Here is a 25,375-nt window from a genome sequence, read left to right on the forward strand (position 1 = left end):
ATACACACAATTGATCATTATTCAGCTATTAAAAAAAGAAAGAATTTTGCCATTGGTGACAACATGAATGGACATCGAAAGCATTATGCTAAGTGAAATAAGTCAACCAAAGAGACAGCCCAGTGCAGAACAATTCCCAAAGGCCACTCTAGCTCAAGAGCTCCCAGTGGAGTCAGCCAAGATGTGGTTTAAGACTGCATCACAGTTCAACTTCTCTACTTGCCAAATCCTAACTCTTTCCCATCTCCTCCACAGGTGCTGAACATCTGGACACTCCTTAACACCCCATAGATTACACTCTGTCTCAAATTCCGCTTCCAAGAGACCCCAACCTGTGACAGTTAAAAGGAAAAACAGATACTTGCTACTGAAACTAAAAAAAAACAAACAAGTCAACAAACCACATCCCTACAAAGTAGAAATGAACATCCTCGTAATAGGCTTATAATATGCATTCTCTCCTCCTACAGAAAAGGCTGCATAATAACAAACTCCTCTATTTTCAACAGAGTATAAGGTCAACCGTAAAAACTACTATTCTGGGTATCCAGTTGTAGCCAAGTAATCAAATTATGGCCAATCGGGTTTGAGCTGAAGTGATGTGCATAACTTCCAGAACTTGTCCTTAGAAGAAGTAATGTGCCCTCTAGTTCTGATCTTTCTCCTTTTTGTGAATGGAATATGAACAAAATGTTCAGCACTTGGACCACGCAGATGCAGGCAATAACCTAGTGATGCTAGAGCAACAAAGCAAAAGGGGCCTGGAACCCTGTGCAGTTACCACACTAGCCCTGGACTGTTTAAACTGAATTATTATATAAGAAAGAACTCTCTATCTTGTTTAAACTTCTACAACTTGGGTGACAGTTCAATTGCTTTCACTCCTCTATTTACATCTCCCCCTAACCCAGTGCTCTCATTCCCAAGAGCTAGCACCTGCAGGTCTTGCAGGAGGGCTACTTTCAGGCTGCCAGCAAGTTTATCCGCCTCTCCCCATCAGGAGGGGTCCTTCAGCAGTGACGGACGGGGGCGCAAGTATAAAGTCCTTGCTTTCTTTCTTTGCCCCTGATGGTGGCAGCACTTAGGTATAAGCTCCAGAACTCCCCTGAAGGACTGAGCCAAAGTTGTCCTCCATGGGGCTTTGCTTAGCCTCAGCTTCATCTCTCTCATTCCCTACCAGGTTTCCCTGGAACTATTCCTAGGGAAGTCACTTTCCCACAAAACCTCATCCAAAGTTCTGCTTCTGGAGGCAGTAGTCACTGAATATAATCAACGAGTACCAACTCAATTCTCTAGGGTGACAACTGTATACCATTTCAAACTTTTTCTTTGCATGATCAAATATATGGTGATTCTCTTAAATGAAAATGGAATTATACGATACAAACTATTCACCTTGCCTTTTTCACTTAAAATATTTCATGGATCATATTCCATGACAGTAAAATTTATATATACTTCAAAAATTTTAAAGATGCATGGGTTGCCTATAAAATATAAATCAGTATGCAAAAAAAAAATATTTTGGGGGGACAGACGTAAAGAAGGAATTTTTAAAGGAGTGGGGGAGAATTCTTTGGTTTATCTTTGAAATTCTGCTCCTCAATAAGAAAAACTACTGACTTTTAGGAACACTGAAAAGAAGCAATGCAAATTTGCTAAAATTAGATAAATTTCATTTTCTTTATTCTACTTTTAATACATCAATATTTAATATACCTAGATATATGTAAAATTCATATTAAAGATCAGGATGTTATTCCTTCTAGTCTTGTGACTTAAGGAGGCAGGAAGAAGAGAAAGAATTGTATGAATTGTATGTGTATTGTTAGTCTACTTCAACTCCTATTTGAAGTTTGCTGCCTCCAAGGAATACTCTTTTCTTATTGGCAAAAAATATGCTGGATATTTCAGAAGGATATGTTGCTTAAAACACACCTATATTTCTAAGGAAGAAGAGATTACAGATGCTTCATAAACCTTCAAGTATTAAGTAACAGTCAACAAGCAATAGAAATTTCAATATTTCAATATCAACATTTAAGAATATAAAGATATTTAGAACATAACTGAAAATATAACAATAAAAATGATCGCTTATTGGATGTTAAACCTGGATTAAAAGAGACTTACTAAAGCACCGTAACATGTATTAACTATGAAATAATTATATTAGTGCACAAAACCAAACATAAGCCTTCAAAGATAAACTCTTCAATGACAATATTGTTTTAAAATCATTTGGCACTGTTCAATGTTATAACCCAAAAAATTTGGTGGGCCAATAACCCAAAATGCTATAACTGAAAAAGAGGGATGGCGGTGAGATGCTGATAAATTGAGAAACAGAGGATGGGGGAGGGATACACTGGGAGTTTGGGATTAGCAGATGCAAGCTATTTAATGTGTGTGTGTGTGTGTGTGTGTGTGTGTGTATCTGAATCACTTTGTGGTACATGAGAAATTAACACAACATTGTCAATGAACTATATACTTCAATTTTTTTTTTTTTTAAAAGAAAGAAATGGAGGTCAGATGTGGGAGAGAACTTCTTTGGTGGTGTTTTTCCTATTTGTTACTACAAAGGAAACTTCCAATCTAGTTATTAAACTTTCAATCTGTCTGAGGTAATAGCTATTATGCCAAAAGCAATTACAGAGGCTAGAACTGAAGCTCTGAAGGTTTTGTTGTTGTTGTTGTTTTAGCTGAAGTAAGATAATTCCTGGGTTTGTGTACATGTGCTCTTATCCCTTAATCAGTAAACACATTTACAATTTCAAAATTCTCACTACTTCTTCCCATTTCTTCTCTATTGGAAAAATCACAGATTAAGAAAAACCATTACCCTGGATAAATGTGTTCAATATTACTTTGGATGTAAACATTTTTAGACAATTTTTAAAAAGCAGATCGAGTAAATGAACATGGGAAGATTACATGCATGTTAGTAAGGGGTGTTACATTTATACTAATCACTGGTAAAAAATCAATGTATTTTTTGTTTATGAGTAACTGTCTCATTGGAACAGTATCTGTAGTGTAAAACCAGGCTCTAATGATCTTTGTGAAGCTCTATAAAAACCATCGGGCTTCCCTGGTGGCTCAGATGGTAAAGAAGCCAACTGCAATGCAGGAGATCTGGGTTCTATCCCTGGGTTGGGAAGATCTCCTGGAGGAGAGCAAGGCAACCCACTCCAGGATTCTTGCCTGGAGAATCCCCATGGACAGAGGAGCCTGGTGGGCACAGTTCACGGGGTCACAAAGAATCAGACATGACTGAGTGACTAAGCACAGCATAAAAACCATCAGTGAAGCCCTTGACTGCTTTGTGGTAACTGTTAAATATTCTCATGTGAGGTTTTTTTTGTTTTTGTTTTTGTCTTACTGTGGCTATACATAACATAATACTTACCATTTTAACCATTCCTCAGTTATATGGTCCAATGGCGTGGCATGAAGGTCATTCACACTGTTGTGAAACCATCACCACCATTCACATCCTAAACTTCTCCATTTTGGGAACCAAAACTCTGTACCCACTGAACAACTTTCTATTCCTCCTTCCCCAGCCCCTGGCAACCACCATTCTGCTTTCTGTCTCTATGTATTTGCCTAATCTAAGTACCTCATATAGGTGGAATCATACAATATTTATCCTTTGGTGTCTGGCTTATTTCACTTAGCATGATGTCTTCAAGGTTCATTTATGTTGTAACATGTGTCAGAATTCAATCCCTCTGACACTGAATAACACTCCACTACACGTGTACAGGGAGGCCTGGCGTGCTGCCATTCATGGGGTCACAAAGAGTCAGACACGACTGAGTGACTAAACTGAACACATGTACAACACAGTCTGATTATCCATTCACTTGTACATGGACATTTGGGTGGCTACCACCTTTTGACTATTGTGAATAATGTGGCTATGAACACTGGGGTACGTATCTGTTCAAGGCCCTGCTTTCATCCTTTGGGTATACCCGGAAGTGCAATTATTAGATCACGCAGTAATTCTATGTCTAAATCTTTGGGGAACCACCACACAATGTAAGATTTTAAAGCACAATTATTAGTATATTCTACAGACCTATAAGAAGTAGCTCTTATTTTCTGTATTGATTGCTTACATTGCCTATATTTAACCTCAAAATTTCAACTTGTAACACACTTGTCAGAAGTGGCCCAGGATTTCACATTTGAAAGTGGGAAAAACTCTCACCACTACTATTCAACATAGTTTTGGAAGTTTTGGCCACAGCAATCAGAGCAGAAAAAGAAGTAAAAGGGATCCAGATAGGAAAAGAAGTGAAACTCTCGTTGTTTGCAGATGACATGATCCTCTATATAGAAAACCCTAAAGACTCTACCAGAAAATTACTAGAGCTAATCAACGAATATAGTAAAGTTTCAGGATATAAAATTAACACACAGAAATCCCTTGCATTCCTATACACTAACAATGAGAAAACAGAAAGAGAAATTAAGGAAACAATACCATTCACCACTGCAACAAAAAGAATAAAATACTTAGGAGTATATCTACCTAAAGAAACAGAAGACCTATACATAGAAAACTATAAAACACTGATGAAAGAAATCAAAGAGGACACAAACAGATGGAGAAACATACCGTGTTCATGGATTGGAAGAATCAATATTGTCAAAATGGCTATTCTACCCAAAGCAATCTATAGATTCAATGCAATCCCTATCAAGCTACCAACGGTATTTTTCACAGAACTAGAACAAATAATTTCTCAATTTGTATGGAAATACAAAAAACCTCAAATAGCCAAAGTAATCTTGAGAAAGAAGAATGGAACTGGAGGAATCAACCTGCCTGACTTCAGACTCTACTACAAAGCCACAGTCATCAAGACAGTATGGTACTGGCACAAAGACAGAAATATAGATCAATGGAACAGAATAGAAAGCCCAGAGAAACCCCACCTAAATCCACAAAGGAGGAGGCAAGGATACAAAAAAACAACCTCTTTAACAAGTGGTGCTGGGAACTGGTCAACCACTTGTAAAAGAATGAAACTAGAACACTTTCTAACACCATACACAAAAATAAACTCAAAATGGATTAAAGATCTAAATGTAAGACCAGAAACTACAAAACTCCTAGAGGAGAACATAGGCAAAACACTCTCCGACATAAATCACAGCAGGATCCTCTATGACCCACCTCCCAGAATATTGGAAATAAAAGCAAAAATAAACAAATGGGACCTAATGAAACTTAAAAGCTTTTGCACAACAAAGGAAACTATAAGCAAGGTGAAAAGACAGCCCTCAGACTGGGAGAAAATAATGGCAAACAAGCAACAGACAAAGGATTAATCTCAAAAATATATAAGCAACTCCTGCAGCTCAATTCCAGAAAAATAAATGACCCAATCAAAAAATGGGCCAAAGAACTAAACAGACATTTCTCCAAAGAAGACATACAGATGGCTAACAAACACATGAGAAGATGCTCAACATCACTCATCATCAGAGAAATGCAAATCAAAACCACAATGAGGTACCATTACACGCCAGTCAGGATGGCTGCTATCCAAAAGTCTACAAGCAATAAATGCTGGAGAGGGTGTGGAGAAAAGGGAACCCTCTTACACTGTTGGTGGGAATGCAAACTAGTACAGCCGCTATGGAGAACAGGGTGGAGATTTCTTAAAAAACTGGAAATAGAACTGCCCTATGACCCAGCAATCCCACTTCTGGGCATACACACCAAGGAAACCAGATCGGAAAGAGACATGTGCACCCCAATGTTCATCGCAGCACTGTTTATAATAGCCAGGACATGGAAGCAACCTAGATGCCCATCCGCAGACAAATGGATAAGGAAGCTGTGGTACATATACACCATGGAATATTACTCAGCCATTAAAAAGAATTCATTTGAATCAGTTCTAATGAGATGGATGAAACTGGAGCCCATTATACAGAGTGAAGTAAGGCAGAAAGATAACATTACAGCATACTAACACATATATATGGAATTTAGAAAGATGGTAATGATATCCCTATATGCAAAACAGAAAAAGAGACACAGATGTACAGAACAGACTTTTGGACTCTGTGGGAGAAGGCGAGGGGGGAATGTTTCGAGAGAACAGCATCGAACCATGTATATTATCTATGGTGAAACAGATCACCAGCCCAGGTGGGATGCATGAGACAAGTGCTCGGGCCTGGTGCACTGGGAAGACCCAGAGGGATCGGGTAGAGAGGGAGGTGGGAGGGGGGAATCGGGATGGGGAATACATGTAAATCCATGGCTGATTCATGTCAATGTATGACAAAAACCACTACAACATTGTAAAGTAATTAGCCTCCAACTAATAAAAATAAATGAAAAAAAGAAAAAAGAAAGTGGGAAAAAACAGTAATAATGGCAGCTATCACCTATTGATAGATTGTGAGCTAAGAGTTTTATGTATAAGGATGAACACACAGTACTAGCCAGACAAGAAATTAAAGTATGATCTTTTCCTAAATGTATTTCTCAGAAGGTTAACAGTCATTGTAATAGAGGTTTGGGGAAGTCAAGTCAGTCAAACAGTTTAGATTGTCTCCTGAGGATTTTTCCGACTTTAATACATCCTATAAAAAAAAAAAAAAATCCTGTGACTTTCTAAGAGGGGATACATTGAGCTGATGTTCAAGTGTTTTGCTTTTCATTGAAGATCATGCTGCAGAAATGTTCTGATGTAGGGCAAGGTTCCCAATGGCAGCACTCTAAGCACTCGGGTCCTGATCACTCTGTGATGGGGGAGGCTGTCCTGTACATTGCAGCAGGCCAGCAGCGTCCCTCTCCTCCACATACTAGATGCCAGGAGCACATCCCCACCTTAGGATGAACAGCAGCGTCTCCTGGACCTTCCTTGTGGTGCAGTGGATAGGAATCCGCCTGCCAATGTAGGACACATGGCTTCAGTCCCTGGTCCAGGGAGATTCCACGTGCCTTGGGGCAACTAAGCCTGTGGGCCACAACTACTGAAGCCCACGCACCCTCAAGCCCATGCTCTGCAACGAGAAGCCACTGCAATGAGAAGCCCGTGTGCTGCAACTAGAGTAGCCCCCACTCGCCACAACCAGAGATAGACCATGTACGGCAATTAAGACCCGGCGCAACCAAAAATTTAAAAAGGCCCCCAGACATGGCCAAATGTAAAATCGTTCTGGGTTGAGGGCCACTGGTCTGTTATAACGTCAGTAAATTTACCATCTGTTTCCCCATTTAAATAGAGGTCATCAGACAGGAATGTCCTCTTTCCCTCCTGCCTCACACCTATCTGTGTCCTTCTTTCTTCCTCTTCTGCCAAAGAACAGCTGTTCCTCTCAGCCTCCACCTGTGCACTGGATTCCATTCCTACCTGCCTCACACCACCACCTGCCCACCATTTATCCTCTGGACAGTACGTATTTAATTTCTCCCTCAGAGTCCAAACATGCTCACTTTTATCTTTCCTAAACAAACAAACCCAAACCCTTTCTCCTCCCCCTCAAGCTCTGTCCCTCCTCTATGCAACCAAATTTTCCTAAGGATCCATCTTATACTCATGGCCTCCACTTTTACTTTCCCACTTTCACTACTTTTATACCTTTACTTCTCTACCCAAGAAAATCTGGGTCTACAGCTGTTTTTCTATTCTCTCAAAGATTCTACCTGCCCAGTTCAGTGGTCTCCTCAGGGTCCTTTCCTTACCTCACATCACAGGGTGTTTAAAATACTTTTGAATGAACTTCTGAAGAAAATATCTGACCTGGTGAGCAGTCTCACCATGATGTTATTCTGGTTCTCTTTGTCACCGTGCTGATGGCTTTCTCTGTTTCCTCCTCATCCCTAAATACAGGTACCTTTGGGGATGGTTTTTCACTACAACTCTTCTGAATGATCCCCATGACTCCAAATACCCCGAGGAATTCCCTGTTCATCTCTGAGTCCACACTAAATCCTGAGCTCTAAATTAAGATTTTTTAACCACAAGGTGGCTGCTATATATTCAAAATTATAATTTTGAATAAAAGGAACAAAAAGTAGTATTACCATAAACAGTAACTGCCACTAAGAAATGACTTCTACACACAGGCTCTGAAGAAAGTGCTTTATAAATGCTATTAAGTCATTTAACTTACTCCTCTACAATCCTACGAAGTCAGCTTACTATTCCCACATTATAAACGAGGTTACAATCTCAAAGAAGTAACTTTCTCACAAAGCTAGTAAATTTTAAGTATAGTATTGGAACTAGATTTTACTTCAAAGCCAGTTTTTTTAATCAAGTGTATTGTTTCATATTATCTTTTAAATCTCTCCTCAAAGTTCAATTGTCTTAGCTCTTCTCGATTTTCACAAACTTAAGAGGATAATTCAAAATCAGCGCTGGAAACTGTATACACTTGGACCTCTGGATCAAAGAAAATAATTTATTTTTCTAAGAATCCTAGGCTGAAAGAAAGTATGCGTTATATGGTTCATCCCCAAGCCTGCAGGCAGAACTGTATCTAGACCATTCCAGACAGATGGGTATCTGCTATTTTTAATGACATCTAGGAAAGGAGATTCTCGCCTACCAAATTTAGGTTGTGAGCCAAAGGAAGGAAGTGGATCTAATTTTATGCTCCATATAGCTACACCTTCACATACAATTGGCAATATGCATCCTAACAGGATATTAGAACAAGTAGAAAGGCACACAAAAATCTACAATAAAAAACTAAGGCCAAAAAAAAAAACAAAAAACTAAGGCCAGTCACTAGAAAGGGCTTCAGCTAGATGTCAAGTTGACAAGGGAACAAAATCATTCTAGTAAAAAGTACAAAAGAACTGACATCATAGTCTTCCTATTATGTTAAATCCCATCTGGCAGAGTAACAAGAAAAATGACAACGGAGTTTCCAGCAAGCAGTATACCCCTTACATGACTGTAACTAATTAGAAACAGTTAAGTCCAAATCTTAATGAAGCAGTCATGAATGCACCTTAACTGAGTAACTTTTTAAGGCTTCTAGTTTTACCCTTGCCAACACTTCCTCTAGGCTCCAGGCTTGAGGATCCAAACATTTCACAATTCCCCTCCAAAGATCTCCTAATTCTGCACATTACAGACGAAAGTTAAAGTCACTTTAGGATAATTATCTCAAAGATACTGACGAGAGCCAACACAAAAGTTTAATTGGCCCTGAAGTCAAATACTTTCCCAAATTAACCATTTGGACATGCATCTTCACAAAGTTAGGAGAGTTTTGGCATTACTTCAAATAACATAACCCCATGGGTCAAAGCGTACTGTAAAATTAAGTTAATTTTTTTAACGATTAAAGGAAACAAATTGGATAATCACAAGAGTATAAATTTTGAATTTCATTATCATATTAAAATCTAGTACAGACTAGCAATAAATGAAAGTTGATAAAGCTCGGGAAATGTCTGTATAAAATTACAATAGCAGAGTTGGTATAATTCCAAAAACCTAGGTCACTACTCAATCATTTTTTAAGACAAATACTCATCAGAAATAGCAAATGTCAAAGATAAAAATAGTAACCTGATCCAATCAGGCAAATCACCAGATATCTTTTTGAAAATAATTCAAGTTGCTTCCCAGAAGACAGCATCTATTTCTACCTATGCATTAATGAAGTAGGACACATGTGACCAAAACAGTTCTTTCTCTCATTTCTTTAATGAATGATTTGACAACGAAAAGAATTAAAAATACAAGGCTTCATCTTGTCACATAAACATTGTCATCATTGTTTTAACCCACCAAAAAACCTCTTACAAGCACAAAATATGTATTTCAAACTCCAACCTGTCTTCAATTTAGATCATAATTGCCTATCCCCCAAAAGCCTAAACTAAACAACAAAAACGCTACCTTATGTTTTACCAGACAGCAGCAACTCTATAATGCCAAGTTTTATTGGGGGTCTGCTGCAGGCTCATGCAATTTTTTTCTCAGCTGCTTCTCAGTCATCACCTGATCTGAAAGTGGTAAGTAGTTAATGGCTTTATGATTCCAATTCATATTTTATCATGAGCAACCTCTTATTAGTAATTATAGTAAGCTATTTATAACACTTGGGGTACTTTTAATAACAGCTTACTTGAGATATAATCCACTATGCCATATAGCGTATCTCTTTAAACTATCCAACTCATTGGTTTTTAGTATTTTCACAAAAATTCTACATCAGCCATCACTACTTAATTCCAGAATATTTTCAACACCTCCTAAAGAAATCTCACACCTGTTACTCATCACTCTTCACTTTTCCTTACTCCTAACCCTGGCAACCATGAATTTACTTTTCCTCTAAGGATTTGCCTGTACAGGGCATTTTATATAAATGGAATCACACAATGTAGACTTTAATGATTAGCTTCTTTAACATAATGTTTTGAAGATTCATCAGTCCTGTAGTATGCATCAGTACTTCATCTTTTTTATGACTGGATAATATTCCACTGTATAGAAATACCATATCTTATTTAACTATTCATCTGTTGATGAACATTTGGGTTGTTTCCACTTTTTGACTACTATGAACATGCTGCTTTGAAAATCTGTGTACATGTCTTTGTGTGAACATAAGTTTTCATTTTTCTTGAATATATACCTATATGCAAGGCTGTATGTTGTCACCCTGCTTATTTAATTTACATCATGAGAAATGCTGGGCTAGAGGAAGCACAAGCTGGAATCAAGATTGCCAGAAAAACTATCAATAACCTCAGATATGCAGATGACACCACCCTTATGGCAGAAAGTGAAGAACTAAAGAGCCTCTTGATGAAAGTGAAAGAGCAGAGTGAAAAAGTTGGCTTAAAGCTCAACATTCAGAAAACTAAGATCATGGAAACCAGTCCCATCACTTCATGGCAAATAGATGGAGAAACAGTGGTTGACTTTATTTTTCTGGGCTCTAAAATCACTGCAGATGGTGACTGCAGCCATGAAATTAAAAGACGCTTACTCCTTGGAAGAAAAGCTATGACCAATCTAGATAGCATATTAAAAAGCAGAGACATTACTTTGCCAACTAAGGTCCATCTAGTCAAGGCTATGGTTTTTCCAGTGGTCATGTATGGATGTGAGAGTTGGACTATAAAGAAAGCTAAGTGCCGAAGAACTGATGCTTTTGAACTGTGGTGTTGGAGAAGACTCTTGAGAGTCCGTTGAACTGCAAGGAGATCCAACCAGTCCATCCTAAAGGAGATCAGTACTGGGTGTTCATTGGAAGGACTGATGTTGAAGCTGAAACTCCAATACTTTGGCTACCTGATGCAAAGAGCTGACTCACTGGAAAAGACCCTGATGCTGGGAAAGATTGAAGGCAGGAGGAGAAGGGGCCGACAGAGTATGAGATGGTTGGATGGCATCACCGACTCAATGGACACGGGTTTGGGTGAACTCCGGGAGTTGGTGATGGACAGGGAGGCCTGGAGTGCTGCAGTTCATGAGGTCACAAGGAGTCCGACACGACTGAGTGACTGAACTGAACTGAACTGAATATACCTAGAAGTGGAGTTGCTGGGTCACATGGTAACTCTATGTTCTTAATTTTTTGAGGAACTGCCAAATTATACCAAAGCAGCTACATCACTTTACAATCCCACCAGGCCTGTAGCGTGGGTACAATTTCTTCCTATCTTCACCAACCCTTGTACTTGTCTTTTTTATTACAGCCATTGTAGTAGTATAAAGCGGTATCTCACTGTTCTGATTCAAATTTCCCTAGTGATTAATGATGATTAAAGCACATCTTTGCATGTGCTTGTTGGCCATATATGTGTTTTCTTTGCAGAAATGACTCAAATCTTTTGTTCATTTGTGAATTGGATTATTTATCTCTTTGTTGCTTAGTTGTAAGAATTTTTAAATATTCTGGATATGTTCCTTATCAGATGTATGCTTTGCAAAATAATTCCCCCATTCTGTGGGTTGTCTTCTCAGTTTCTTGAAGGTGTCTTTGAAGCAAAAAATTTTTAAAAAATTTTCACACAGTACTAATTTATCTATTTTTTCTTTTGCCACTTGCACTTCTGGTGTTAGATCCAAGAAACCACTGCCTAATCCAAAGTCACAAAGATTTACTTCTACGTCTTCTTGATAGATATGACACCATTTCACCACCAATTTTTCCTCGCACCCCTACTGAAATCAGAGATGTACAGGTTTCATTTCTGGGCTTTCATTTCTATGCCATTGATCTAATGCCTGTCTTTATGCCAGGACCACAGTGCTTTGATTACTGTAGCTTTGTAGTAAGTTTTGAAAACGTAATACATGAAGGGTATATGTTTAGACTCAGAAACTCCAATTACAGGAAAACTTTTTTTTCTGATTTCAAACCTACTCTCAGCAAATTTCAAGAGAAATCAGCATGTTCAGCTACTTACATAACACATTTTCAGAGGTATGTGTTCGGCATCCTCTGTTTCATATACAAAACTTTACTTCTTTTCCATTTGATTTCACGCAAGCACTAGAATCCTAGTTGCTCTGCTGTACAGGCTATAATACACCTGCAACCTGAGTTTAAAACAAAACTTTTTTATAAAAAGAAGTTTTTCTCAAATTAAGTGACACTTTCTTTTGGGTCTCTCCAAAAATTTCTTTAGTGATGTTATGAGTTGAATACATTTCTTAAATTATTAATATCAATATTCTATGACCCAGAAGTGAATCAGACTGATTTTAAATCTTGCCGTAGGGAAGATTTCAATGTACAACAGTCACAAAGACTGCATATACTGAAGTTACAGGACCATCTATATTCCTTTTAGTATATGTAACATGAGTCTAAAATCTATCTGTGAACCTCAAGGGGCACACATAATTATGTCACCAGGGGAGAAGCAGCCTAGAAAGCTTAAATAATTTCATAATAACTTACTCTCAATTCTAAGAACCTAAAACTACTCTTATTTAAAGTATCAACACTGTTGCTATTTCCTAAACAATAATGACCTTCAAAGGGGCTTGACAGTTTTACTTTTGCTGGCAGTGACTAAAAGCAACACAACTTTGAGAAGCCATCTGGTGGTGAGAAAACAAGTTATCACCTCACATATAAAATTTCAAATAACTCACTAACACAACAGTAATTAAGGAAAAGTTCTATTTCCCCAAGTGCTAAAAATGCTCCTATTCCCTTCATGACACTGGGTGAACTATGTGGATCTCAACAGACGTGCCTTGTTTCTCCTCCCCACAAAATAAAGCAATCCCAATAGATATTCCTTCAAAGTCCTTTAGGCTCAATCATTCTGTATAACAGCATATCTGAATGTGTACAGTGGAAATGGGAAATGTTGTATTTTAGAAGTAAAATCACAGATAAATACTTTGGTATAATTGCCTATGTTTTCTGTATTTCCAGTTTTGGCACAGAAAAGAAAACTGCTTCAACTACTTACTCTATTTTATCCCCAGGAACTTAAAACCCCTCTCTTAATGCATTTCCAAATCTTAATCTCTAAAAATTAAATAACTCATAGGAAAAAGATATAAATAAGTTAATATTGATTTAATATGATCTTAGAAAACCTTGATTTAAACTTTTTAAACAGTTTAAATTACTTAAGTGTAAGTAACTCTGGATGTCTATTCAACATAGAAGACAATGAAAAATATAAGAATTGGAAGATTCATTTCCAATGGTCTAGTCATCCAGTGAAATTTTTTTAGCATGATAAGCTTTATTTCCTGTCTGACATCCTCAGGGATCTACTCTGATAGCTCTCCCGTGCAATTTCTACTACAATACTTTTCTGGCCTCTCTTGGTGCATGTAAACTGCTGTCAGGTAATATTTCTTTTGGCAACAGACTACATTCTTTATAGAAACAGACCTTCAACTGAACCCTCTCCACTTCAAACTCACATTCTTCCCTAACAGGTGATTCTTAAACTAGATCTACTATAAAAGGATGGACACATTTTAAGGTACTGAAATGTTAGATAGTCACTAAATCTCCCTGATAATAGAATTCAAGTTACAATCTCTCTTGAACAGAAATAAAAAATGGTTCTGGTAAATCATATTCTGAACTAGAGTTATTTTTCTTTCTTTCAATTGCCCTAGAATCATACATATATGTCTATTCTAAGTTTTAGGAAATAAAATTGAGTGAAATCGAGAAAAAACAACTAAAATAATATAAACAGTACTTCCAAAATTTAAAAACTATACTTTCAACTCATTATACCTATCTTTTTATTCAATATATACTCTATAGACATTACCCACAGAAAAAGCGGTAAAATGTATATTTTACAGACTGACAGAGCCCAAATGAAGTACTGAAACAACCACTTAAAGTTCTCTCCATTTAAAACCCAATAAACCCAAGTATGCTTTAACTTGGGCTTCCCAGGTGGTGTTAGCAGTAAATAACCTGCCTGCCAAGGCATGACATGTAAGATACGTGGGTTTGGTCCTTGGGCCAGGAAGATCCTCTGGAAAAGGGCATGGCAACCCACTCCAGTATTCTTGCCTGGAGAACCCCATGGACAGAGGAGCCTGGAGGGCTACAGTCCACGGGGTCTCAAAGAGTCAGACACGACTGAAGAGACTTAGCGCGCGCACACACACACACACACGCTTTAATTTAATTCAAACATTTATTTGGTCCAAAGCTTCAGATGATACTAAGTTTTACCAGAGATAGAACCAGCTTGCTAGTTTACTATCTACTGGAGAGGATAAAAAAAGTATCCAAATTTAAAAGTATATATTAAGATGATATGACATAGTTTGAAAAAGCACAGGATTGGAAGGTTTATTCATTTTTAGATGTATGGGATCATTTGTTTTCCCAGAAAAATAGCTGACCAAAACTGAAAAATTAAAAATCTCAATTAAAAATATATAAGATCTCAATAGTCCTGTATCTATTAAAAACACAGATTTGTAATTAAGCAGTTTCCCAAATAAAATAACCACATGGTTTCACCAGAGAATTTGTCTAACCATATAAGGAAGAAAAAGCACCAATAGTAAGCACAGTTTTCTAGAGAAAAAGAAGGAAAGTCTCCCTACCCATTTCATAAACCAGGACAGCCCTGATGTTAAAATCTAAGGAAGGGTAGTATATGAACATAGACACAGATGCAAAAGTCCTAAAAATATACTGGTAAATTGAACACAGAAATATATTTAAAAGGATTGTATATCATGAGGAAGAGGAGTTTATTCCAGAAATGTGAGGTTGATTTAACACTGGGGGGAAAAAAATCAATGTAATTCAACACACATTAACAGGGGAAAAAAAGAGAAAAAAAACATACAATCATCTCAACAGACAGAGAAAAAGAATTTGACAAAATTAAACACCCACTGAGGATTTAAAAAAAGATTTCAAATACTGGCCAAGATGTAGTAACAGGGACCAGATTTACCCTCCTACATTAAACAACCAAAAGAAAGCAGACAAAATAGATAAATAATGGTTTTTCAAGACACAGTGCATCAAGCAACAACAACAAAAAAACCCCTGACCTCTGAGGACAAAAAAAGTGAGTCCTATAATTGCCCCCCAATCACTGCCTTGAGAGCATTTCCAGGGTGTGGTGCAGGGAAGAGGAACCCAGGCAGAGCCCAAGGGATAACATCAGAGCAGAAGACAGAGCTGAGAGTGCAGGGAGGCCACAGCAGCTGGAGTTCACAGGGCAGGGTGTCGGACGCGGGGAGAAAGTGCTGAGATCTTCGGGGAGTTCCTCTCCAGGGTTCCACTGAACACAGAGCAGCCCACGAATGGAAGAGAACCACCAGAGAGAGCAAAGAATCATCAGAGCATTAGAGGGAACAATGCCTGGGGCTTACACAGGGCCAACAATGGTGTCTGTTCCCACCAGCAAGACTTGGAAAACCTTGTAATTCCCGGCTGGAGTATTCACAAGGGTCTTGCCACAGAAGTAGAGAATGATAAGCCACAGTGACAATAGCCCTAAATGTTGCCTTGGTCCCACTCAACAAAGCCTAAAACCAAGACCCAAATGGGTCAAGATAATTCCAAATAATTAAACTGTATCTCTGGGGAAAATCTTCAGAAATTTTTAAGGAAAAAAAGAAAAAAGCAACAGAACAAAATTTCAAACCCTCCATGATGTCTGGCACCCAAAGATTATCAGGCATTTCCAAAGAAGCAGGACAATACGACCATCATTGATGAGATAAATCAGCCAATCAAAACCAACCCAGAACTGACAGCAAAATAGTTTTCATAACTCTAGAGGTATGCAAACTTTTCCTATAAAGGGCTTGATAGTAAATATTTTAGGCTTTGTGAGTCATACACTCTCTGCTACAACTCAACTCTGCAGTTGAACAAAAGTCTTGAACAGGCTTGTTACATAACAAACAGGATACACAAACAACCAATAAACATATATAAAGGTACTTGACTTCATCAATCATCAGAGGAATGCAAATTAATTAATACCATATGTATCCCAGTAGCAAATACCATCCTCTAAAAAAAGGAAACAAGGCTCCTTGGAGAAATGTCTGATTCTCAAACTGAGCCAAGAAATACACAAGATGAGCCTGGAGCATCTTGTACTGAGAGAAAGTAAGAAAGTGTTCTAAAAAATTTTATTTTATTAATAAACACACAATGGCAGGAGTATGTCAAAAGGATACAGCAGCCAACTGAAGAGCTCTCAATTACCAAACTGGAACTATTCAGCAACAACAAAAAAATAAAACAGTAATGGATTATAACCCAGAATATAAAAAAAAAATCCATGAGTTCAATTATATAAACAGTTCAATACATAAACAGATGAGTAATAAATAGATAAATGGGAGAACATACAAATCTCCCATGAAGAAGAATTTAACATAATTTATGTACTTTGCCTTCAAGGAAGTGAAGCATGACACCCATTCTTTGAATGTGGACTGCACGTAATGACTTCCTGCCAGAGAATATAGTATTAAAGGGGGGAATAAAGGAATAATTTTATAATGAAGAACTCTGATTCTCAGCCAGATGTCAAGATTACCATTAACAGTGATGTTATGAGGATAGCCAGGACCATGGATAGCATGAACCCTCAATATGATGTGATGAGAATGGTGTTTTACCCCTGTGGTTTTCCCCAATTCAAAGACAGTTGAAAAAAGTACTTGACCAATATGCTTCAAAACTGTCAAGGTCATCAAAAATAGGAATGACCTGAAAACTGTCCCTGTCAAGATGCCTGAGGAAACATTATGACTAATGTGGTATCCTATGTGGAACAGAAAAAGGGCATTAGGTAAAAACTAAGAGAAAAAAAAGTATAGACTTTGGTTAATAATTTATTTTACAAACAATGCACATATAATATCTTTCCTGATGCCTCTTAAGTGGTATATGCTCCTTATAAAAGAGATATAGGAAATCCAGAAAGTATCAAAAAGTAAGTAAAACTCCTACTCCCTAAAGATAACCATGATTTAAAAAAAAAAAAAAGATAACCATGATTAATATTCCAAGGCCATGGTTCTCAAACCGTGCACTCACACACCTTAGGGCACCACAGAAAACACACAAGGATGCCATGGGCTATTTTAAACTTTCAAGGGAAACACAGTGACATCTGTCGGATACTCCACAAACTACAAGCTCAGGGTTCAGTAGCTCAGTGTTAACACTATATCGCTTTATGTTCCTTTCCATAATGCTGTATCTTTATGAAGCTATTTGGTTTTAAAAAATTAATTTATTTATTTTAATTGGAGGCTAATTACTTTGCAATACTGTGTGGTTTTTGCCATACATTGACATGAATCAGCCATGGGTGTACATGTGTCCCCCGTCCTGATCCCCCCTCCCACCTCCCTCCCCATCCCATCCCTCAGGGTCATCCCAGTGCACCAGCCCTGAGCACCCTGTCTCATGCATCGAACCTGGACTGGCTATCTATTTCACAAATGGTAATACACATGTTTCAATGCTATTCTCTCAAATCATCCCACCCTTGCCCTCTCCCAGAGTCCAAAAGTCTGTTCTTTACATCTGTGTCTCTTTTGCTATCTCGCATATAGGGTCATCATTAGCATCTTTCTAAATTCCACATATACGTGTTAATATATTGTATTGGTGTTTTTCTTTCTGACTTACTTCACTCTGTATATATAGGCTCCAGTTTCACCCACCTCATTAGAACTGATTCAAATGCATTCTTTTTAATAGCTGAGTAATATTCTACTGCGTATATGTACCACAGCTTTCTTATCCATTCGTCTGCCAATGGACATCTAGGTTGCTGAAGCTGGTTTTTTCAGAGGTTGCTTGTTACAAAAAAACAAACACCACATGAAAATCATGTGGTACAGGAAACGAAGTGACGGCGTCCAGTATGACCCCAAGGTTGGAGAAGCAGTGAGGTGCCCAAGCAGTAATTGTGGTTAAGAATGAAACAACAAATGTTTTCTTACACACACACAGAGGAATATTATTATACACCTACCACAACAGTTAAAATTTTAAAACACCAAGGGCTGGCAAGGAAGTAGAGAAACTGGAACTCTCACAGAAGTAGAGGACAGAAGTATAAACTGGTACAACCACTTGGGGAAACGACTGTCAATGCTGAATTGACAAAACCCAATGACTCAGAGAGTCTTTAGATATTTACCCTAAAGAATCCCTTTCATATGTACATCTAAGTTCATTAACTTAGAAGCAATTCAGTTACTCCTAGATCAGAGAATGGATAATTCTGGCACAGACATATAGTTGAGTTCTACATAAGGTTATACATCTGTGTGTGTCAATATGAAAGAATCTCAAGCTCCTAATGCTGAATGAATGAAGCAAACTGACAAGAATACAAGCAGTATGATTTCATATATACATATATAGGGGTCGCAAAGCACTGGACACAAATGAGCGACTATATATATATATATATAAACATATATATATATAAAGTTTAACAAATCTAAAACTTAGCAGAATATTTACAAGTACATTGTTGCTGTTCACTGTTAAGTTGTATCCAACTTTTTGCGACCCCATGAACTGCAGCATGCCAGGCTCCCCTGTCTACCACTATTTCCCAGAGTTTGCTCCAATTCACGTGCATTGAGTCGGTGATGCTATCTAACCATCTCATCCTCTGCTGCCCACTTCTTTCACCTTAAATCTTTCCCAGGATCAGGGTCTTTTCCAATGAGTGGGCTCTTTGCATCAGGTGGCCAAAGTATTGGAGCTTCAGCAACAGTCCTTCCAATGAATATTCCAGGTTGATTTCCTTTAGGATTGACTGGTTTGATCTCTGTGCAGTCCAAGGGATTCTCAAGAGGGATTCTCCAGCACTACAATTTGAAAGCATCAATCTTCGGCGCTCAGCCTTCTTTATGGCCCAACTCTCACACTCATAATGTGACTAGTGCAAAAACCATAGCTTTGGCTATATGGATCTTTGTTGGCAAGTTTACATCCATATATGTAAAACCATGAGGAAAATTCAAGAGAATAAAAACCATTTTAAAGCAGTGATTCGGAAAGGAAACAAGCGAATGCCACAAAAGAGAGGCATAGGAGGAACTTTCAAGAATACTGACAATGAACTACTTTTAAAGTTGGCCAGTGGAAACAAAGAGTTTTAATTTATTTTTCTTTTTTTAAAGTACACATATGTCATATATACTTTTTTGTACACATATTAGATTTCATTTTAAAATAATTAAACATTTAGTAAACAAAATATTTCTTGAACACCTACTATGTTCTGGACATTTTGAGTGCTTTTTATTTTATTCTTGCCCTCACAGAGCTAATATTCTATTATATGATAGCCAAGGACAAAGAGAGGACATAAGATGCAGAATCAATGAATGTGTATCCTCCACCAACACGTACACACAGTTTTTTTTTAATTGTTAAGAACACAGAAAGAGTTATCAGGAGTCGGGATAAATGGTAGTATGAAATACTCACTGGATTTCACCTGGGATGTTTAAAAAAAAAACAAAACAGCTTCTTCCTTTCTATGTAGGGAAAAATCCGGTTCTTCCCTACTATTTCTCTCTTATGAATCTCCTTTACTGTTCACACAAAAACTTCATTTCTGGTCACCAATCGTGTGGAAGTTTGCCCCACACCACCAAGCAATGCCCTGTCACCTGCAGGAATTCCACTCAATTCTGACACTGTCTACCTGGAACAAGCATCAGACTGCAGAGGTGAAGGGCTCAACCCCAAAAGAAGGCAGAAGTCCCTCCCCATGCTTCTACAGACCAGCTACAGACTAGGGGTTCCAATGACCACCTCTTTGGGCTTTATTTATCTGTTAAGAGTGGCTCACAGAACTCAGAGAAACATTTACTTACTGGATCAAGTTTCCTGTAAAAAGACATAACTCAGGCCAGACAGAAGAGATGCACGGGTATGGGAAGGGGTGTGGCGCTCCAGGCCCTGTCCAGGGGCTTCCACGCCACTCTCCCGCACCTCCCTGTGCTCACCAGCCTAGAAACTCTCTGAACCCCATACTCTGGGGATTTCGTGAATGCTTCATCATGCAGGCATGACTGAACATTAACTCCATTTTCAGCCCTACTCCCCTCCCAAAGGAATGGGAGGCAGGGCTGAAAACACCCTAATCGTGGCCTGTTCTTGCTGGTCACCAGCCCTCAGCCAGGAGACCAACCAGTCACTTCATCAGAACAAAGACACTTGTCACTCAGGAAATTATGAAGGTTTCAGGGGTTCCATGTCAGGAACTGAGGGCAGAGACCAATAGATATTTTCCATTATTATCTCACAGATGTTTAAAATTTTTATCACAAATAAAAATTCTTAGATCCGCACCAGTTTGTAAGAAATTAAGAGATGAAACCATCGACGATATAGTAAAACCATTCTCCATTTTCAGGATTCTTGAGAATGTCAAGTAAGTTAGTTACCCATTAAAAGTTCTCAGAAGTAAAAAAAAAAAAAAAAGAAAGAAAAGAAAAAGCCTGACATATCTAAATACTTTTACAGTATCTATTGAACAAATGATTTTCTGCACATGAAATCTGTCTTAACTATCTCGTTTTCTGTGCTAGCATTTTTCAGTTTTTAAGAAAATGGTTGAATTCTCATTTACTATTTCATGTATTGTATGTGTTTCTTTATCTGATGTCAATTTCAAATAGGACAACAAAAAAACAGAACATGCTGCAAAGAATAAAGAAATCTAAAATATGAGGGAAGAAAGAAAAAGCTGGGCCATTCAGGAACTCTAGGCTGACTGAGTTAGAGACTACACTCCTGTACCTAAAGATGTTCCTCACCCAGTAACATGGCAAATTACTTGTCCATCATCCAGTCTCAAGCATGAGGCTTTTGGCTGTTATCCAGTAGAATGAACATCACTTAAAAATTTCTGCTTTTAAATCTTGTATCTATGAGTCCTGCAATAGCATGAACTGTCCAGAAACAGAATTCTTTTCGTTCTTAATGGTCTGTACTTTCTTTGATACTTCAAAGTAAAAATGCACTAAGTTGCCCACAACTACTTTAATCTAATTACCTGAAGCACTGGAGAGGAACACTTGCTAAAACTATACTATATTAATTATAAAAATTGGCAAAATAGAAAATACCAGTTTTAGAAGCTTCAAGGAAGTCTGAAACATCTGAATCCAGAGGACATCCACATCAAGAACTGTTTTCATTTTCTTACGGGACTTTAATAAACCCTCATAGGAAATTACCTCCAGCAAAGTTTAAAAAAAACAAATTCCAATGTCACTGTTTCAGTCTGTAATAGCAAAAAAGATTTATAGAGTCAGACAAAAAACTAGTCTGCTTTGACAGTGCCACTTTCTAGCTATGATACTTTGGGTAAATCACTTTATTTTCATGAGCCTCAGTTTCTCTATTTATAAACGGGAATGATAACATCTGTCTTCTAATGAAGTAAAAAATATAAACTTGATCTGCTAATAAGCACCAGAACCCTAGAGATTAAGCTATCCTCCCTAGGTCTCCTTCCTCCATTTAGTTCATTTATTTCTACTCTGTAATCAACCAAAACACTAAACAATTAAGAACTGATAAAGACACACACTGAACTGAACACTTCCCATCTATACATTTTACTACATGCAAAGTATCCATCAATAAACTGAAAGGGCTTGATAAAAAACAAACTAGTGATTACAGGTAATATATTTGAGACATCATTGCCTAATCAGTAAATGCCAGTCATTATCAAGAAGTCCAAAAACCAGCATCAGTACCTCCCCATTTTTTAAATTTCTCTACTACAGTCTCTCATCAATTTTCCCAGAGGTCTTTCTGCTCTTCACCTTTCAGGTAAACCTTTAAGCCTTGAAAAATCGAAAACATGTTAAATAATTCCCAAGTCCCTTCAGGCTTCCCAACATCCCTCTGTCCCTAACTTCTCTGGAGTATTCACTCCATCATTTCAGACTGACATCTTTCTGCTGGTTATCCTTCCCCTCCCTAGTCTAAAAATAGTAAGGCCAATAACAGTAGTAGTGATGGGCATAGTAATTAACAGCCAGTATTCTATGACAGGCACTCTCACTTCATGTGTATAAATCATTGAAGTCTCTCGACAACCCTATGAAGTAGAAACCATTTTATAGATAAAGAAACTGATTCACAAAGAGGATGTTGCTTTCCAAGGTCACACAATCTGGCCCGAGTCATTGCAAAGTCACTGTACATTATTAACATGCCATAACCTTCTGAACTACAAGGACACGAGAATGGAGTTATCTGGGCAGGGAGATTATTGCTCAGTTTTGCTGTTTTGTACTACTTACTAATTTTTTAAAAACCAAAATAAAATAAACATGGAAAATCAAAGTGAATGAGATAAGTCTATAAAGAAAGAAGATAAAGAGTCTGTTTTTCTTCTGATACTGACAGTGCTCCTGAAGGTAGAAATAAATGTATCTTATTCTTAAAATTGAGGCCGGTTAATATATAGTATGGTCTCTACTCCAACCTCTGGCAAAACAGAATGTCAGTTATCTTCTGTTATACAACCTACTGGCTTAAAACAACAATCTTTCATTGTGGCTCTGAGTTGGCAACTTGGGTCGAGCTTGGCAGAGACAGCTCTTCTCTGCTCTCCGTGGGCACTCACTGGGGCACCGGGATGGGGATCTGGAGGATTACGACCTGCTTTCAGGACCAATGCTGATGGCAGCTGGGAGCTCAGCTGAGGCTGAGGGCCAGGAGCTTTAGCCACTCACAGGGGCTGGAAGCCAGGTTCTAAGCCCCTATCCCGAGAGAGGAAGGTGGAGGTACATGGCATTTCTATAATCTTGCTCCAGAAGTCACATAGTGTGGCTGGAGCCATGCTCTATTGGTGGAGACAGTTGGAAAGGCCTGTGCTGGTTAGGAGACGGGGACACAAACCTCATCACTAGGTGGGAGGAAGGTCAAGGTCACAGTGTAAGAGCATGTGGGATGAAAGACACGACTGCAGACACCTTTGGGAAACAGTCTACCATGCCAACGAATGGTTATGTTCAGAATATACTGAAGTGGACTTTTTGTTGGTGGTTATCGGTTTTTATTAAGTAGACTTTTCCTGCAAAAAGCAATGGGTAAAGAAATTGAAAATAACCTTGAGCTTCTCCTCTGTGGTGAAATGAATTCAGTGGCCTGCAAGTGACTATTTTCAGGGCCAAATGATATAGAAAAAGAGAAGAAAAGATGTGTAGCTACTTCTCAGAATTTAAAAAAAAAAGAAAATAAGGAAACTGAGCAACCACTCACTGAAAGTTAAACATACGTGAGTTGGAAGACACTTTGACATCACTTAGTCCACTGCTTTAATTCTAGCAATTACCAGAAAACTAAGCTTTTCTCATGTATTTTATAGTGAAGATTAGGGAAATCTCTTCATTTTAGTAAAACTCTAAATTCAAAAATTCATGTTCCCATGCATTCAATTCACTCCCTACTGTCACTGACAGTAAAACATCTGTAAAAATGAAAATGCTGCAGATACGTTCCAAGTTAACAGGGTAAGGGAAAAGCTGAGGTACCTGCATCCTGTTTCAAACACTTTCAAGGCAGGTTTATGGGCGGAGAGCACAATAGGTTACATAATAGCTGAGTAGGGGAGGTGGGGGATGAATCAAATCCCTGAGGTATGCAAGGAAGAAAAAATGAAAAGCAGTGGCTAGAAACCAGGCAAAGATCTGGGGATTTCACCAGAATGCTACACTATATACTCTTTGAACACATTCTTATACAAAGACTCCATCCCTGAACCACAGTCCTTTCTCCACAAACTAGAGCTAGAAATAGCTTCAGAGATACTTAATTCAGTGGTTTTCAACATTTTCAAGAACCCTTTTTTAAAAGTAAAGCTTCTGTGGCCATCCATATGAAAATGGTTGTGATTTTATTATCTGGTTATTGAGAAAAATCAATAATGACAGAAGTACCACGAGTTCACTAATACCTCTACTGAACGGAACTGGTCTTGGTACAAGGGCATGTATATGCAAGAGCACATACATACATGAGACATTCAGGTGATTTAGGTGAAGATTTTAGGAAACAATGAATACATGTCAGGTGTTGGTAAACACAAGGTAAACCATATTTGAAGAGACTGAGGCATTTTTCAGGACTTTCTTTTCAGATATGTTATGGTAGGATTTCTCCTGCTGTGCTTATGGTTGAACTCGATAACTAATCTCTTCCAATACAAATTCTAGGATTCTTTTATAAGTTATTAAAAGCATTTCCCTTCTTTTTAACTTATATCTTGAAGATTTAAAAGTGGTTTGGGAAGGACTTCCTTTGTAGTCTAGTGGTTAGGAATCCGCCTTCCAATGTAGGGGAAGTGGGTTTTATCTGTGGTTGGGCGCATGCAGATCCCACATGCAGCAGGGCAACTAAGCCAGCAGCACAGCTAGAGAAGCCCACACGCACCGCAATGAAGACCCAGCGCAGCAAAAAAAAAAGCAAAAATAAAAACAAAACTGGCTTAGGACGATACAGATGCATGTTCCTATTATACAAAAAAGTAAGAATTCTCTTACTTGTGGATGACACTTTTGTTATCACCAGCCAGGAGTTACTCTAATAGGTAAATGGCTTGATATCAATTAACAAGACAGGCTAATGGCAACAATGCTAAATCTAAAATCTTTAGTTTTGACAGCTGTTCTCTAAAAATCTATATGTAATAACTCTACAGTTTGGAAATGATCACAATAGTTTAAGAGTTCTGACAGCCACTTTGCAGGCTTTTGGGAAACCATGTGTGAGCACTTTCAACATGGGGCCCCCATTCAGGAAGAACTCAGGATACTGCCAACAGGCACATATGCTTTCAAGGCCCATGGAATACATGGAGAGAACTTGACTG

General features: G+C 38.1%; 1 protein-coding gene across 6 annotated transcripts in view; it reads right to left on the minus strand.

Moving 5' to 3' along the window:
- Window positions 1–25,375, minus strand: part of SCAI (suppressor of cancer cell invasion) — a 121,904-nt gene that overhangs the window by 81,890 nt on the left and 14,639 nt on the right. The gene's annotated exons all lie outside the window — the stretch shown is intronic.

Source organism: Cervus canadensis, chromosome 5 (assembly GCF_019320065.1).
Source record: "Cervus canadensis isolate Bull #8, Minnesota chromosome 5, ASM1932006v1, whole genome shotgun sequence".
NCBI lineage: Eukaryota > Metazoa > Chordata > Mammalia > Artiodactyla > Cervidae > Cervus > Cervus canadensis.